General features: G+C 40.4%; 1 pseudogene and 1 gene segment (V, D, J or C); both read right to left on the bottom strand.

Moving 5' to 3' along the window:
- Positions 1-4,647, bottom strand: part of LOC122552123 — a 25,342-nt pseudogene extending 20,695 nt beyond the window's left edge.
- The window catches only part of LOC122552336, a 955,507-nt gene that overhangs the window by 842,836 nt on the left and 95,753 nt on the right, over positions 1-16,918 (bottom strand).

Here is a 16,918-nt window from a genome sequence, read left to right as displayed (position 1 = left end):
TTCATTGTCAACGGGGGTGGTACCAGGGGACTGGAGAGTAGCGAATGTTGTGCCTCTGTTCAAAAAAGGGAATAGGGATAACCTCGGGAATTACAGGCCAGTTAGTCTTACTTTGGTGGTAGGTAAAGTAATGGAAAGGGTACTGAGGGATAGGATTTATGAGTTTCTGGAAAGACGCTGCTTGATTAGGGACAGCCAGCACGGATTTGTGGAGGGTAGGTCTTGCCTTACAAGTCTTATTGAATTCTTCGAGGAGGTGACCAAGCATGTGGATGAGGGTAGAGCAGTATACATGGATTTTCGTCAGGCATTTGATAAGGTTCCCCATGGTAGGCTTATGCGGAAGGTCAGGAGGCATGGGATAGAGGGAGATTTGGCCAATTGGATAGAAAACTGGCTAACCGGTCGAAGGCAGAGAGTGGTGGTAGATGGTAAATATTCAGCCTGGAGCCCAGTTACAAGTGGAGTTCCGCAGGGATCAGTTCTGGGTCCTCTGCTGTTTGTAATTTTTATTAATGACTTAGATGAGGGAGTCGAAGGGTGGGTCAGTAAATTTGCAGATGATACGAAGATAGGTGGAGTTGTGGACAGTGAGGAGGGCTGTTGTCGGCTGCAGAGGGACTTAGATATGATGCAGAGCTGGGCTGAGGAGTGGCAGATGGAGTTCAATCCTGCCAAGTGTGAGGTTGTCCATTTTGGAAGAACAAATAAGAATGCGGAATTCAGGGTTAATGGTAGGGTTCTTAGTGAGGTTGAGGAACAGAGGGATCTTGGGGTCTATGTACATAGATCTTTGGAGGTTGCCACTCAGGTGGATAGAGTTTGTAAGAAGGCCTATGGAGTATTATCGTTCATTAGCAGAGGGATTGAATTCAAGAGTCGTGAAGTGATGTTGCAACTGTACAGGACTTTGGTTAGGCCACATTTGGAGTACTGTGTGCAGTTCTGGTCGCCTCACTTGAGGAAAGATGTGGAAGCTTTGGAGAGGGTGCAGAGAAGATTTACCAGGATGTTGCCTGGAATGGAGAAGAGGTCATACGAGGATAGGTTGAGAGTGCTAGGCCTTTTCTCATTGGAACGGCGAAGGATGAGGAGTGACTTGGTAGAGGTTTATAAAATGATCAGAGGAATTGATGGAGTAGACAGTCAGAAACGTTTTCCCCGGGTACAACAGATTGTTACAAGGGGACATAAATTTAAGGTGAAGGGTGGAAGGTATAGGGGAGATGTCAGGGGTTGGTTCTTTACCCAGAGAGTGGTGGGGGCATGGAAAGCGCTGCCTGTGGGAGTGGTCGATTCAGAATCTTTGGTGACCTTTAAGCGGCAATTGGATAGGTACATGGATGGGTGCTTAAGCTAGGACAAATGTTCGGCACAGCATCGTGGGCCGAAGGGCCTGTTCTGTGCTGTATTGTTCTATCTTCTATGTTCTACCTAAAACAGTGTGCAGATTGAATAATTCAGTTAATGTTTTATTTTTATCCTGCGAATCCAGTTTAATCAGGGACATAACATTAATTAACTCAAGTTCCTTGTGAAAACGATCAAAGCAGTGAAACTGATCTGTTCTTCATCGAATCGAGCAGAATTTCCAAATGGTCTTTGCCAATGACCTTTTCCAGCCAGAGAAATTATATGTAGTATGCAGTGGAAGGGAAAGGTGTTTCTTGATCAATTATAATACAGTCATGGCATTTTTTTGCTCAAGAGCAAGAACTAATAGAACATTATACTTTTGAAATTCTATTTATATCTCTCTATGACTTGTAAACTGTTTTAAAGACAGACCTTGTGAATTAACTAGATAGTTGAGTTCTGAATTTGGATTGTAAAGCGTGGATTAGATTAATCCTTAATTATTACTTCTAAGTAAAGATTGCACCCGAAGGTATCTGGTTTTCCTTCATTTCCAAATTCTTTGCGATTTGCCTTTCAATTAATATTAGGCTTTATGAAATTTCAAATCGCATTCTGATTGCATTGAATGAGGAACCTGCAGCGGTTCACTGTCACGAACCATGTTAACAGTGCAAAAACAAAGTAGAAACCAGAAACTGTTTCCCAAATATAACAAATTAAATGTTACCCCAGCACAGTCCCTTCTCAACAGAGCAAAGATCATCAAATCACAACACTATGTGTTGGCAGCAGAACTAGCTCTGCATACATTTTCAACACAACCAAGAACATGATGTAACTTCACAAAAACAATCCCAAATTGAAGTCTAACAAAACTGCTCAGAATCAAGCAAACTAATGATTAAACTGAATATAAATAACAGGTCACAACCGCTACTCAAAACAAAATTTAGTTAGTTTACAATTAAAACTGAGACCTTTTTTTGAAAAGTCAATGCATTAAAACTCGTTTTTTAAAAAATTTTTCACACTTCCGCGTTTCTGCCTTAAGTTGGTATTCAGACCGTTACAAACGGATATAATGTTTCCAATCAAGCAGAGAAAACTGTCATATGAGTTTAACATATGCAGAAATGATTTATGAAAAACAAAGAAGTTCACAAATATTGGTAATGAAAAGTGATCCAGAGAGTCAATCTCTTCACCAGAAAGAAAACACCGATTACAGAAAGCATGAAAACGCAGATCAATTCCACAAACTGAATAAGAATCTAATCAACTCAATTCAACAGCTTTAAATGAAACATAATCAGAATCCAAGCAATTCAATAATCAAATAAAACAATTTCAAAAGCCAATCAACGCAATTCAACAAAACCAAGTAAAAACAAAGTCAGAATCCGATCAACACAGTTCAACAGAATCAAGTAAAACAAACTCAGAATCTCATCAACAGAATGAAATATAGCACCGCAGAAAAACTTTATGACAGTTTCTATCCTGCCTGTCATCAACAATATTAACGAAATAAATGAGAAAATATAATCGTGGTAAGAACATTATGTATACGGGAATATATTCAAGAAATGAATAATGATATTTTAGCATATTTTAATCATGTTTGGCAATATTTCGAACATCTTTAAATTCTTAACATTTGTTGTTGATAATAAAACTCACAGTCAGGGTGTCACTGATACTATACATTATTTACACCTGACTGATTAAGAGACATTAGGTGTTTCAAGTTACCCAGCCATACAGAATGCCCATCTGATCAATAAAAGATACACCGAGCAACTGACTCCATCATCAACATTTTAACTATTTGTTGCGCCTTAACTGAAAGTCAAAAATCAGTGTGAACAAAACTCAATCCGAACCAAACCAAATTCAGCAAAGAATCTGCGTTTCATTTCAGTCAGAAATTAGTTACATGAATAGAAAGTTTTTAAAAAGTCACAAAGAAAGTTCTAGGGTCTTACCTGAAGTCACAGTCACCACGGTCCCTTGGCCCCAGTAACCAAGATCGTCACACTGTTAAGTTCTCTGTACTGGGTCACATAATAACTAGCTCTGCATAGAACAAAAATCTACCATTATTTTAATTTTTCAGAAACACAGGCAAAATAAAGTCACGTTAAATCTTCATCGCATAATTTCGCTAGTGAATTCTGATCATTCTTGATAAATTTATATATTGTGTTAAACTTCACAGAGTAACACGAGATGATTCTCAAAATTCCCAACTGGTGTATCAATAATTATCGCAATTTGTACAAATTAAATAGTGATACTAGCATAAAACACCACAGAACTAATTGTGCACTGCAAGTTAAGACGGTTTATAGAACTAATCACTGACTAGTTTCACACAATGGAGGCTGATAGCTTTTTGTATTGGTCATAATTGCAGTGCCACTCCAGTTATATCACTGTGAGACACATTGTGTCAAATACTATGACAGACTGTAAACTGTAAAATGCAGATAATTTCATCACTGCCTGGAAAGCAGTGATTCAGACTCCTCTAAAATGATTCAGTGCATTATTTCAGATTTTACTATTCATTGTATTTTGAAAGCTTGGATTGCTTTCACAGGTTCGGTCTGCATTTCATTTGGCAATCAGCACGATGGAGGTAGAAATAATTATACATTTGTACAAACTAGCACTACTGGATTGCATTTAAATTGCATCTCACATTATTTCTCGTTCCTGCCATGGACAACAATCACCAACTTGAGATAAAACCTTGTCAGTGGTTTTTGTATGCGGATGTCACTATGCATAACACTTTGATTCACTTTCCTGCACAGTAATCGATAGCGGTGTCTTCGATCTTCAGGCTCCCCATGTCCAAACCGAAAATGCTGTTTGTCGTGTCTTTGGACGCAGTAAATCGCCCCTTAATCGCTGGTGCATAATTCTTGCTGGCTGAACGATAGTTGCTCACCAGCCACTCCAGAACCTGGCCGGAGCCGTGTCGCACCCAGCTCATGTAGCTGCTGCTACGATCGAAGCCGCTGGTTTTACAGGTCAGTCTAAGGCTGCCTGCTGGATGGAAAGTCTCTGCCTCTGGCTGAGTCAAAACAATCTCCGACTGGACACCTTTAAAAAAGAAAACAAATAAACCATGAGTATTAATGCAGACAAAATTATGGCTTATTCTTTTGTAATCCTGGGGTAGACTAACGTTGAGACATTAACAAAGAGAGACTTGAACAAAAAACTCTCACATGATAAGAAAGTCCGTAACAAACTGAGAAAAAATGTCGACACGATCATTCTGATAACTTGTGGGAAACGGTTCTGTCAATATCTTTCTAACCAAAGCCGATGCAGGAGTGGTGAATGACAATCCAGTGGCCAGGATTTGTATGACTATCGGAAGGGTCAGGCTTCCAGCTTCCGCCTGTTGGTGTCCTGCTGGAGGCTGAGACTGGATCATCGTATCAACCTGCAAAGCCCGAATACATGGGCTCATGTATTTACACGATGTTACGCTTAAACATGGACATATGCACATCTTTGGGATATTTGTTTTGCTGAATAGCTTCGTTGGAAGTAAATTTGAGTAGTTTCAGGTCTGTTTCAGAGGATGGTTGCAAGCATTTTGTTTTAAAATAAATAAAACAAATTCAATTGGAAGTTATCTCCCTTTATTTCTTAATTCATTCACAAGCAGATAAAACTATAATCAAAGTTCAAACATATTACCACCTAATAAACCAATTAAGCTTTTCTTCCCTGGACACTGCAAGTCCCTGTCGCATTACAAATAACATGTAATTCATACGAAACGTTTCAAAATTCAATTGAATACAGAGCATGTCCAAAGTGATTATATTTAGAATATTCAATTAGAAGTTAACTCCCGTTAATCCTACATTCAACCACAAGCAGATAAAACTAAAAAGAACTTCAATAATATTATTAGCCAACAAAATGAGTGACTTTATTTTTGCTGACACTCAAAGTCTCTCTCACATAACAAAATAACATTTCATTTCTAATCTGCGTTTCTAAATTCAATTTAGGCAAACTAATATGGAGCATGTCTAAAGTATGTTCAGTACGTGAGTGTATGTCACTAAACAGTTTGACCCGGAGATTAGAATCATCTCCTTACATTGCAGATTATCTCTTCCTGCATCTTTTCTTTCAAATTGCTCCGACCCTAAAATGCATAGTAAAGGAAAACTGTGTGCCTGAGAAACAAAAAGTGAGTTGGCAGTGATATATAACACCTAGGTAAACTTATGAAAGAGCATCTGATGAACTAAAACATGATAGTCTATACGTTTTTTTAAAAAGTCCTCAACATCTAAACCATTGCAGGTAACTGTCTGGGTATATCAGGAGTGTTGGTTAAATTAGAGAGTATTACAATAATCATTACCACGGATGTAGATCATAAAGAATACATTTCTCTGTTCATCGATAGCTCTGATAGGGCAGTTAACTCATACAAATCAGCAAAACATCGCTGTTACACTACCCCAGAAGGAGTATAAGAAATAAGGTGGGTGAACTTAAGGCGTGGATCGGTACCTGGGACTACGATGTTGTGGCCATCACGGAAAGGTGGATAGAAGAGGGACAGGAATGGTTGTTGGCGGTTCCTGGTTACAGATGTTTCAGTAAGATTAGGGAGGGTGGTAAAAAAGGAGGGGGTGTGGCGTTGCTAATTAGAAATTCTATAATAGCTGTAGAAAGGCAGTTTGAGGGGATCTGCCTTTGGAGGTAGTATGGGCTGACGTCAGAAATAGGAAGGAGCAGTCACCTTGTTGGGTGTTTACAATGGCCACCCCAATACCAGCAGAGATGTGGAGAAACAGATTGGGAAACAGATTTTGGAAAGGTGCAGAAGCCACGGGGTCGTAGTCATGGGCGATTTCAACTCCCAAATATTGATTGGAAGCTCTTTAGATCAAGTAGATTGGATGAAGCGGTGTTTGTGCCGTGTGTCCAGGAAGCTTTTCTAACTCAGTATGTAGATTGCCCGACCAGAGCGGAGGCCATATTGGGTTTGGTACTTGGTAACGAACCGGGACAAGTGATGGGCTTGTTAGTGGGTGAACATTTTGATGATGGTGATCACAATTCTGTGACTTTCACCTTGGTTATGGAGAGAGATAGGTGCATGCAACAGGGTAGGTTCTACAACTGGGGGAAGAGTAAATACGATGCTGTAAGACAGGATCTGAGGAGCATAAGTTGGGAGCAGAGGCCGTCATGGAAGGATGTCGTGGAAATGTGGAACTTTTTCAAGAAACAGATACGACGAGTCCTTGATATGTATGTACCTGTCAGGCAGGAAAGAGATGGTCGTGTGAGGGAACCTTGGTTGACGAGGGAGGTTGAATGTCTTGTAAAGAGGAAGAAGGAGGCTTCCGTAAGGTTGAGGAAACAAGGTTCAGACAGAACGTTGGAGGGACATAGGATAGCCAGAAGGGAGCTGAAGAAAAGGATGAGGTGAGCTAAGAGCAGGCATGAAAAATCTTTGGCGGGTAGGATCAAGGATAACCCCAAGGCCGTTTATGCGTATGTGAAAAACATGAGAATGACGAGAACGAGGGTAGGTCCGATCAAGGACAGTAGTGGGAGACTGTGTATTGAGTCGGAAGAGATAGGAGAGGTCTTGAATGAAACTTTTCTTCAGTATTTACGATCGAGAGGGACCGTATTGTTTAAGAGGAGAGTGCGAAACGGACTAGTAAGCTAGAAGAGATACATGGTCGGAAGGAAGATGTGTTGGGCATTTTGAAAAACCTGAGGATAGACAAGTCCCCCGGGCCTGATAGGATATATCCTCGGATTATGTGGGAAGCAAGAGAGGAAATTGCAGTACTGTTGGCAATGATCTATTCATCTTCACTGTTGACGGGGGTGGTACCAGGGGACGAGAGAGTGGCGAATGTTGTGCCCCTGTTCAAAAAAGGGAATAGGGATAACCCCGGGAATTACAGGCCAGTTAGTCTTACTTCGCTTGTAGGCAATGGAAAGGATAGTGAGAGATAGGATTTATGAGTATCTGGAAAGACACTGCTTGATTAGGGACAGCCAGCACAGATTTGTGAAGGGTAGGTCTTGCCTTACAAGTCTTATTGAATTATTTGAGGAGGTGAGTAAGCATGTGGATGAGGGTAGATCAGTGGATATCGTGTACATGGATTTTAGTGAGGGATTTGATAAGGTTCCCCATGGTAGGTTTATGTGGAAAGTCAGGAGGCATGTCATAGAGGGAAATTTGGCCAGTTAGATAGACAACTGTCTAACCGGCTGAAGTCAGAGAGTGGTGGTAGATGGTAAATATTCAGCCTGGAGCCCAGTTACACGTGGAGTTCCACAGGGATTAGTTCTGGGTTCTCTGCTGTTTGTAATTTTTATTAATGACTTGGAAGAGGAAGTCGAAGAGTGAGTCAGTAAATTTGCAGATGATACGAAGATTGGTGGAGTTGTGGATAGTGAGGATGCTGTTGTCAGCTGCAAAGGGACTTAGATATGATGCAGACCTGGGCTGAGGAGTGGCAGATGGAGTTCAACCCTGTCAAGTGTGAGGTTGTCCACTTTGGAAGGACAAATAAGATTGCGGAATACAGGGTTAACGGTAGGGTTCTTAGTAAGCTGGAGGAGCAGAGGGATCTTGGGGTCTGTAGTCGTGGATCTTTGAAAGTTGCCACTCAGGTGGATAGAGCTTGTAAGAAGGCCTATGGTGTATGAGCGTTCATTAACAGAGGGATTGAATTCAAGAGTCGTGAAGTGATGTTATAGCTGTACAGGACCTTGGTAAGGCCACATTTGGAGTATTGTGTGCAGTTCTGATCGCCTCACTTTAGGAAAGATGTAGAAGCTTTGGAGAGGGTGCAGAGAAGATTTACCAGGATGTTGCCTGGAATGGAGAATAGGTCGTACAAGGATAGGTTGAGAGTGCTAGGCCTTTTCTCATTGGAACGGCGAATGATGAGGGGTAACTTGATAGAGGTTTATAAGATGATTAGAGGAATAGATAGAGAAGACAGTCAGAAACTTTTTCCCCGGGTACAACAGAGTGTTACAAGGGGGCATAAATTTAAGGTGAAGAGTGGAAGGTATGGGTGGATTTCAGGGGTAGGTTCTTTACCCAGAGAGTGGTGGGGCATGGAATGCGCTGCCTGTGGGAGTGGCAGAGTCAGAATCATTTGCGACCTTTCAGCGGCAATTGGATAGTTACATGGATGGGTGCTTCAGCTCGGACAAATATTCGGCATAACATCGTGGGATGAAGGGCCTGTTCTGTGCTGTATTGTTCTATGTTCTACCAGTTATTAATCATGTATAAAGGGCCCACTCGGTTTTAATGAGATGCATGAATCAGAGAATGGTGTATCAAGTTATATGAGTTTGAATCAATTCAAGTTTGTTAATTTAACAAATGTTCCTGCGATGTGGGATTTTGGATGCATGAACTTCATATTCAGGAGCTTTAAAAATATTCAATAAACAGGCTGAACTAACCAGAACGTCATTGCATTCAATGTCCTGTTTTCTGATAGTCTTACAGTGAATGCTGTATTCAGTTACTTTCCTTTTTAAAGAAGAAATGCCAAGTGAAATGTTTCTATTGTGAGTAAATGGGAAAATATAGTTTGTTTGGTAGGAAATTTACTTTGGCTGATTCATTTTCCCTTTAATCGGCCAATTGAGCTGACTGCAGAAAAGGTCCTTGAGTTTTCCCAGTTTCATTTACTGGAAGCAGCTGTAGTTTCTGCATGGATCAAAGATATTTTGTCTCATTGTTGACCAGTTGGTGGAAAGCCAACTGCAAACCATAACCACCGCCTCCGCAGAAACAAATCTACTCAGCAACAATACTGAAGAAAAAAATATTTTTCAGTTGGGTAACTTGGAGAACTAGTCTCTCCCCTCACTGAAGGAAATATTCGCAGAGTCTCAGACACAACCTAAACATCAACAGCTCATTGAAGGATCACTACAGCACTGTTTAATATTGAGAAAATTGATAAATAGTCATAGAGTCATGGAGTGATACAGCATGGAAACAGACCCATCAGTCCAACCAATCCATGCCAGTCTTAATAAACTAATCCCATCTGTGTGTACTTGGCCCATATGTTTCCAAACATTTGATATTCATTTACTTACCCAAATGTCTTCTGAAGATTTCAAGTATCCACCACCAAATCATCCCAAACACAAACCATTCTCTGTGTAAAACGCTGTCTCTGATCTATATTTTAAATTTTTTCTCCTCTCATTGTAATAAACAGGTTACCTATTGTTGAAATCACCCTCCATAGGGAAAATAGGCCAATGTCTGGGTCAAAAATTGAAAACAATCCCAACTCCAAACATTTACAAAATATCTCTATGGATCTTCGTTGAGTTCAAAGATTGTCCCCTTTGATCAATAATTTGTAAAATTTACTCGCGTATCTGTTGTGAAGGACGTTTTCAAATAACGTCTGAAATGCAAATGGTTCACATCAATCAGATTAAAGTAACATTTTGTGTGTTACTCCACACAAGAAAAAGCAAGTTTGTTGACATGAGTTGCTCTGAGGAAGTGTACGATGAATTCTGTTATCAAACAAAATCATTTCCAATGTTGTGTGGGCTCATCTATCTTCTGTGCAATGGTCTGAATTTTAAGTTGTGTCTGACTGCAGATGAAACTGGCTGATCTGGGTAAAAGTACAGTTTGTGCCTTTCCCTTTGTTAATGTATATTGTTGACTTTAATTGAATAAAGTGATGTTGTCCCAGGCATCGTCTGGCACCATTACTTAGACCATTAATTTCCACATCGCTCGCCGGAGTGTCAGGTAGAGTTTCGTGATATGTGATATTTTTGAAACGAAAGCTTCGTACATTTCCAGTATGAATCATGTCAATTAGAGCCATTCACCTTTCCACTCATGGCTTTGTAAACGTATATGAGGCCACCCCCCCGAACTCTCACCCTCCAGTGAAACAAGTTCCAGTCTATCTGGATTTCCAATGGTGACTGTTCCCTCACATTCTGCTGTGAAAGATCCATCTGCCACCCCAGGTCCACAGTGTCCCTTGATACTAGTTCAAAGAAATGAAAGGAACTTGAACCACCATATTGTTCAATTTTAATTGGCTTCAAACACCACAAAAATAAATCACACAACACCAGGTTATAGTCCTGGAGCGTCGTTCCGAAAGCTCGTGTGCTTCCAATTAAAACTGTTGGACTATAACCTGGTGTTGTGTGACTTTTAACTTTATACACCCCAGTCCAACACCGGCACCTCCAAATCATAAAAAAAAAACAAATGTTCATGTCATTGCTGATTTATGGGAGAATTCCGTTTACACAGTATCTGCTGAAATACCTGCAACACTCCCAAGGCCCAGCCATTAATTGTATAAGTCCTGCCCTGGTTTGCCTTACAAAAATGCAACATCTTACATTTATTTAATGAAGCATGGGTTCATGAAATGCAGGTCATGTTTAATGATTTATTGGAATTCTTTGAGGTCATAATGAGAGTAGTAAACAATGGGGAAGGTATATCTGGATTTCCAAACGGCATTCAGCAAGATGCTGCACAAAAGGCTGCTGCATAAGATAAAGATACACAGTGTTACGGGCAATGTATTAGCATGGACAGAAGATTGGTTAACTAAAAGAATGCAAAACGTGGGATAAATGGGTGTTTTTTCTGGTTGGCAATCAGTGGCTAGTGGTGTGTCTCAGGGATCAGTGTTGAGACTGCAATTGTGTGCTATTCTTGGGACTGCAATTGTTTACAATTCAGGTAAATTGTTTAGAGTTAGAGACCAAGTGTAGTGTGTTGTTCACAGAAGTGTAGTAGTTCACAGAAGACACTTAAATGAGTGATAGAGCAAAATGTGCAGAAGGATATATACAGGTTAAGTGAGTGGGCAAAGGTCTGGCTGATGGAGTACGATGTTAGTAAACATGAGGTCATCCATTTTGGTAGGAATAACAGCAAAGTGGATTATTATTAAATGGTGAAAAATTACAGAATGCTGCTGTGCAGGGGGATCTGAGTGTTCTTGTGCATGAAACGCAAAAGTATGGTTTGCAAGTACAGTAGCTAATTAGGAAGGCAAATAGAATGATGTCCTTCATTGGCAGTGGATAGAGTTTAAAATTCGGACTTTCTGCTGCAGCTGTATAGGGCGCTGGTGTGCCCTCGCCTGAAGTACACTGTACACTTTTCGTCTCCTTACATGAGATGGCACTGGGGGTGAGGTTTGCTGAGGAAGTTGACCATGTTGATTCTGGAAAGGAGACGGTTGGTTTATGAGGAAAGATAGAGCAGACTGGGATTATACTCATTGAATTTAGAAGAATGGTGGAGGGGGATTGGAAAATTATAAATGGGATAGATAAGACAGAAGCAGGGAGGCTGTTTCCACTGGTGGGTGAAATTAGAACTACATGGCATAGCCTCAATATAAGGGTTGCAGATTTTGGACTGAGTTGAGGATGAACGTCTTCGTCCAAAGGGTTGTGAATATGTGGAATTCCCTACGTAGTGAAGCAAATGAGGTTAACTTGTTGAATGTTTTAAAGGTGAAAATAGATTTTTGAACAGTAAAGGAATGAAGGGTTAGAGTGAGCAGGTGAGTAAGTGGAGCCCAGTTCGTTGAAAGATGTTCCATTATGTTATTGAAAGACAGAGTAGACTCATGGGTCAAATGGCCTACCCCTGATTGCATTTCTTATGTTTGGATGCTGTTATGTTCTAACAGGTCTCCAATACAAAAAGTAATGCTCTCCGACTAGTAAATAAAAACTGAAAGAACTGTGGATGTTGTGTATCAGAAACAAAAACAGAAATTGCTGGAAATGCTCAGAAGATCTGGCAGCAACTATGGAGTGAAAGGCTAATCAAATTATGATTCCCTGGCTTTTCCATACAACTTTCTTCAAGAATGCTGTCACATTAGTCAGTCTACAGGCTTTTGGCATCTCACCTATGATTATCAACGATACAAAAATCTCAGCAAGTGGTCCAGGAATCTCTTCCCTACCTTCCCACAAAGTTTTGGGAAATACCTGATCAGGTCTCCGGGAATTATTTCCATTCTTCTGCTTTAAGACCTCCAACACCTCCACTTCTGTACGATGAACTCTTTTTAAAGATCTCATTATTTATTTCCCAAGTTCCTTAGCTTCCATGCTCCTGATGCAAAACATTTCCTTAGTTTCTCAGCCATCTCCTGTGTTTCCATGCATATAAAGCCATGTTGATCTTTAAGGGGCTGAATTGTCTCGTTAGTTATTCTTTTAACCTTAAAATAATTTTAGAATCTTTTTGGATTCTCCTTAATTCTATTTGCCAGTGCAATTTCATGTCCCGCTTGTGCCCTCATGATTTCCTGTTTAGGTATACTCCTACTGCCCTTATACCCTTCTCATGATTCACTTGATCCCAGCTGTCAATATCTGATGTATGCCCCATACATTTTCTGGACAGGAGTATCAATTTTCCTCCTCATCGAGCTTTTCCCATGCCTTGCCTTTCACAAAAATGGGAACATACCATCACTGAACACTTATTGTCTCATTCTTAAAGGCCTCCCACTTGTCAACCGCCCCTTTACCTGTGAATAACCTCCCCCATCCAACTTCTCAAAGTCTAATACCATTGAAACTGGGCACACTCCAATTTGGGACATCCATTTTTTAATCAATTCTATCCCTTCTCATCATTATTATAAAACCTTTAGAATTATGATCACTTCCCCTGAAGCATAACTTCACGGTTTATGTCTGTTCTCATTTATTTCATCCGCATTGCATTAATCTGCAAAGCTCCTTGTTCACTCTCTTGTCCTATCTGTATGCCTCCGAAAACTTTTTTTGTGTCATACCCACCACTTGCCTCCTCTCCAACTTTTGTGTCATTCGCAAACTTTCTTACAATATATTCACTTTGCTCATCTAAGTCATTAAAATATTTTGTAAATTTTTGTCTCACCAGAACTGATTTATGTGGTACTCCACATATTGAAATCCTGTAAAATAAAACTATTAATCAAAATTTTCAGATTGAGATTTCAAAACTCCTCTCGCCACAGTACCTCCAAAGCCACGGGCTCCTATCTTAGAACACAGAACATAGAACAGAACAGCACAGAACAGGCCCTTCAGTCCACGATGTTGTTCCGACCACTGATCCTCATGTATGCACCCTCAAAGTTCTGTGATCATATGCATGTCCAATCGTCTCTTAAATGTCCCGAATGACCTTGCTTCCACAACTGCTGCTGGCAACACATTACATGCTCTCACAACTCTCTGTGTAAAGAAACTGCCTCTGACATCCCCTCTACACTTTCCTCCAACCAGCTTAAAACTACGACCCCTCGTGTTAGTGATTTATGCCCTGGGAAATAGTCTCTGTCTATCGACTCTATCTATGCCTCTCATTATCTTGTATACCTCAATTAGGTCCCCTCTCCACCTCCTTTCTCCAATGAAAAAAGTCACAGCTCAGTCAACCTCTCTTCATTAGATAAAGCCCTCCAGTCCAGGCTGCATCCTGGTAAACCTCCTCTGAACACTCTCCAGAGCATCCACATCTTTTCTGCGACCAGAACTGGACGCAGTATTCCAAGTATTCAGTAATGTTATGCATGGTTGCTATCAAACACCTTCAGAAAATCAAAACATATTACAATCACTATTTCCTCCATTTTCTCACCGAATTCCAATACATTCATCAGGCAAGATTCCCATTTTGTAAAACTATTCTCAGTGTTCTGCTGTAACATCCTTTTTTTAAAAACTCCACCATTTTTTCAATAAATGATGTTAAACTAAGTAGCCTAGATCAATCTTTTTTTGTGTCTTGACTTTTTTTGAGTGAAGGTGTTGGTTGAAGGACCTACTATCAGCCCTCACTTCCACCTGCTGGAGAAGCACTGCCATTGCATCTACTGTGACAATCTCAACAAAATGTATCTGATGTTCATCTACTGAGATAGCAATTCCACAAATGTTCTAGCTCATCACCTTCTGCTGGCCGACCCAGATTTTACAAGCAACTCATTAAAAGTCGACAAGGCTAATTAGCATCAAGCCAAGATCAATATTGGAGCAAAACTATTTCAATTCCTGGTCACGTATTTTTGTTCATCTCTTTTTAGGACATTAGCTTCGACAATGTGGAGTCTGTATGGATGTTGCTGTGAAATACCAACGGACAAAAACATTAGTGGGTGTCATACACAGAACCCCAGAGTGCAGTTGTCATGTTGGAATAGCATTAAACAGGAAATTAGCCAAGCATGTGAGATGGAGACATCGGTGATCATGGGTGATTTTAATCTGCATCTAGATTGGACAAATCAAATTAGACATAATGTCTAAGAGAAAGAATTCCTGGAGTACATATGGGATGGTTTTCTTAACCAACATGTGGACGAACCATCTAGAGAGCAGGCCATCTTAGACAGGATACTGTGTAATGAGAAGGGAATCATTGCCAATCTAACTACGTAAGACTCCTTAGGGATGAGTGATCATGACATGACAGAACTTTTTTTTTATCAAGTTGGAGAGTGAGCCAGCTGATTTGGAGACTAGGGTGCTCAATCTTAATAATTAAACTATGAAGATATATCAGGCTTGAGTTGGCGTTGATAGATTAGTGAAAGTTACTTAAAGGTGTGACAGTAGAAAGGCAATGGCAAATATTCAAGGAAAGTTTGGGGGAATGCAACAACTATTTATTCCTGTCTGGTATAAAAGCAAAATGGGTAACAGGGCCAATCCACGGCTTACAAAAGAAATCAGATAGTATCCAATTGAAGGAAGTAGCATAGAGATTGGCCAAGAGAAATAATAGGTCTGATGTTTGAGAGCAGTTTTGTATTCAGCAAAGAAGGAGCAAGGGATTGATTAAGATGGGGAAAACAGAGTACACAAGGAAGCTTGCAGCGACATGAAGACTGACGCTACAAAGTTCTACTGGACGTGAAGAGAAAGAGATTAATGAATACAAATGTAGATTCCCTCCAGATGGAAATGGGGAAGTGTATAACAAAGGACAAAGAAGCAGCTGAGCAACTGAACACATACTTTAGTTCTGTCTTCTACAAAAAAGAACAGTTGTGCAGGAGGATGGCGAGGCTGCAGTTGGAGCATTGTGTTAAGTTTTGGTCACCTTGCTCAAGGAAAGATGTTATTAAACTGGAAAGAGTGCAGAATAAATTTATCAGGATATTGCCAGGACTCAATGATCTGAGTTATAAGGAGAAGCTGAACAAGCTGGAACTTTTTTCTCGACAGTCTAGGTGACTGAGAGGGGATCTTAGAGAAGTGTACAACATCATGACACACATGCACTCAGTCTTTTTAGCCATGGTCAAGGAATCGAGGATTAAATGTCATTAGTTTAAGGTTAGAGGGGAAAAGTATAAAAGGCAACCTGAGGGGCAATTTGTATACACAGAGGCTGTTAACATGTACGGAATGAGCTGCCAGCGGAAGTGGTTCAAAGGGTACGTTAACGACATTTAAAGACATTTTGACAAATACATGGATAGGATGTAGACCAAATGCAGGGAAATGGGATTAACATGGGTGGACATTTTGATCGGTATGGACCAGTTTGAGCAAAACGACCTATCTCTGTGCTGTAGGACTCTCTGACTCGAAGATACAAATCAAGTACCAGAAATGCTGGAGAATGCAAGATTTAGTGACACGGAAGAACTGAAGGAGGCCAATATTAGTATAGAAATGGTGCTGGGAAATTGAAAGGATTGAACCCGATAAATCGTCCGGAATTGATAAATCAAGATCCCAGAGTATCTAAGGAAGTAGTTCTACAAATAGTGGATGCTTTGGCTGTCAGGATTCCTTAGATTGTGGTACAGTCCCTGCAGATTGGAGGCAGCTACTGCCACTCCAATACTCAGAAAGAGAGGTACAGAGAAACCAGGGAATGAAAGACCAGTAAGCTTCAGATCGGTAATGGGGAAAATTCGCAAATCCTTTATCAAATACTTTATGGCAGAGCATTTAGAAAGCCGTGGAAGAATCAAACAGAGTCAGCATGGATTTATGGGCAGGAAACCATGCTTGTCAAATCTATTGGAATTCTGCGAAGATGTAACTGTCAGAGTTGAGAAAGGGGAACTAATCAATATGGTATATTTGGGCTTTCAGAAAGTGTTTGACAACATCCCACTTAAGATATCACTGTACAGGATTAAAGTGCATGGATTGGGGTAAGTGTACTGAGATAGATAGTAAACTGATTGGCAGAGAGGAAACAGAGTAGGGCTTAAGGGGTCCGTGTCAAATTGGCAGACAGTGACTCGTAAGGTGCCACAGGGACCCCAGTTATTAACAATATATATTAATTATTTGGATGAAGGAATAAAATGTAATATCTCAGGCTTGCAGACGATACCTAGCTGGGTGTAAGGGTGAACTGTGACGAGGATGCAGAGACCTATGGCATGATCTGGACAGATTGGGTGAGTGGGGGAATCAATGGCAGATGGAGTTTATTTTGTATAAATGTCAGCTTATTCACTTT

This window comes from Chiloscyllium plagiosum, chromosome 8 (genome assembly GCF_004010195.1).
Source record: "Chiloscyllium plagiosum isolate BGI_BamShark_2017 chromosome 8, ASM401019v2, whole genome shotgun sequence".
Taxonomy (NCBI): domain Eukaryota; kingdom Metazoa; phylum Chordata; class Chondrichthyes; order Orectolobiformes; family Hemiscylliidae; genus Chiloscyllium; species Chiloscyllium plagiosum.
The sequence above is the reverse complement of the archived record's forward strand: the minus strand, read 5'-3'. Positions and strand labels throughout refer to the sequence as shown.